Source organism: Manis javanica, chromosome 15 (genome assembly GCF_040802235.1).
Source record: "Manis javanica isolate MJ-LG chromosome 15, MJ_LKY, whole genome shotgun sequence".
NCBI lineage: Eukaryota > Metazoa > Chordata > Mammalia > Pholidota > Manidae > Manis > Manis javanica.
In genome coordinates this window covers 38,768,465-38,770,725 of record NC_133170.1, presented here as the reverse complement: position 1 = coordinate 38,770,725, position 2,261 = coordinate 38,768,465, and positions in this window count along the sequence as shown.

Below are 2,261 nucleotides of genomic sequence, written 5' to 3'. Positions count from 1 at the left end.
CTCAGAGCAGCCATCCAAGGGGATGCTCTGTGAGGCTGGAGAGACTGTGCGGCAAACATGTGGCTGTTGGGCCCTTGAGATGTGGCTAGTGGGATGAGGGGCTTGAGGCCTAACTTTATTTACTTTAATTAATTTAAACATTGAACAGGCACATCCGGCTTGGGGCTGCCAGCCTGGCCAGTGCAGATGAAGAAGAGGATGGAGCAGGAACGCAGCTCCTCTCTCCAGGATTTTGGGAAGCCTTCCGTATGGTGCTGGCACCAGCCATGATGGCCACGTGCTGCCTCGTCACGCCCAGGGGAGCCCAAAGGTCACCCTGAGTGTGGGCGAGGCTGGGCCCTGGCGGTGCTGCTGTACTGATGCGCCTGTCTTGCAATCTCAGAACGCACCCCTACCCCTGGGTGGCCTGGCTGGCCTGGGCCTTCCTTCTTCCGCCTCAATCTCTCTCCACCAAGGTGCAGCCTGAAGCTCCGGGGGTGCTCTCACTGTGCAGCCCCGGGGTGATGCTCAATGAATTCCTAGGGCCTCCCTGACTTTTACCATTCATCTCACACAGTAGGGGTCCCTTTACCACCTATATATAATCTGAACGCTAAGGATTTCTAGTTAGACCTTAGTTGGTAGGAGCTGAGCTGCAATCGCCCCGCTCTGCAAGGATTCTCCTCCTTTCTCAGATTCCTCTGACCTGGGGGTGGCCTGTGGCTGCATAAGGAGGCGCCTCCCAGCGTGCCAGCTCAGGTCAGGGAGGGTTAATTCTGAGGCCCTGCAATCAAAAGGCACTGGGAATGTGGGCAGGCGCAGGAATGAAGTACCACTGGGGGGATATCCCTTTAGTGATGAAGGATTTGAGGGAGTGGGATCCGGATTCCTGCAGCCTCAGGTCTGCCAATGCCCCACATGAGGACAGGACCAGGGTTAAACTCACAATCCACTGATGCCACCACACCCATAGGAGAAGGGCACAGTATCTCAGGCAGTGCCGGCAGGAAGAAAGTGCATGAGGTTCGGGGTTGAAGTGCCCAAGCTGCACTCCTGTGCTCCCCATCCACAGGCTGTGAGACACCCTCCCCCACAATCCACTCACTTCTCCAGCCTTCGTTTTCTTTAAATAAGATAAAAACAGTCATGGCTGCTTTTCATTCTTCACTATCAACCAAACTGCCTCAAACAGAATATAAAGGCCTGGGTGGAGGTGAGATCTATTATGAACTGAAGTTGCTATTGACCCAGTAATGGTGATTCTGAAACAGTTTTGTCCACTTAGAACCCTGTCAACATTTTCCTAGTAGCTGATGGGATTCTTTTTCCTGCACGTGTTGAGCTATGCCTGGCACACAGTGAACTGCACGCTTGAAAGTGTGCAGTCTGATGAATTTTGAAGCACATGTAATTGCATGAACAACAGTGCATGCAACAGTTCCATTTAGAAGCTGACACTGGAAACTGGACTGTTGGAAGGGATGTCAGTCTGAGGAAACACACACATGCACCCACACGTGCAGGCTCAGAATCACACCACATAGACTGACGTAGAGAACAACCTGCTGCTAAGCACGCAAACCCTTGCCACCTAAAGGGAACAAAACCACTTACTGAAAAACGGCCATAGTTGTATACCTGGAAATTCAGCTGCTGTCGCTGCATCCTCAGCCCCCATTCCCAGCAGGAACCCAGAATCAGGTGGCTTTCCAGAAGAAAGCCAGCAAGCAAACCCCACCTTCCTCACCATCTAGATTTTTCCTCATCAAGTGAGGGATTCTGAACATGTACCATTATCAGTTACTCATGAGGTCACCTGAAATTACAGAGAAGAGGTGGTTGTGAAGATCAGATTGCCCTGTGTCCTATCTGCATGGGGTTTTTTCTTAGGGTGACTTCAGAAAAAATAGATGGGAAGTGGTCCAAAGGCCCCAAAAGGCAATGTAGAGGACACCAGTGAGAAAGGCACAAGTTTTTTCTGGACCATGTGTCTCTTGAGTCCACATTGGTTACCATTTGTGACATTTCTGGTGCAATGAGAGAGAGATTCCTGCTCTGGAAAAGCCCTCGTACGGTCTGTAAGTTAACACTGCCATTCATGGACGGCCTCTTGAATTGGGTGTCATTGGGGAGAGACTCAGCATTCCCTTCCCCCAACGAAGAAATGGGAAATACCATCTCTAATGCACATGCTCAGATTTCACACAATTCAACTGAATTAAACAACAAAGAAACCAAGAAAGCAGCATTTCTGTCTCAAAGACAGGCGAGCTTACCTCGGC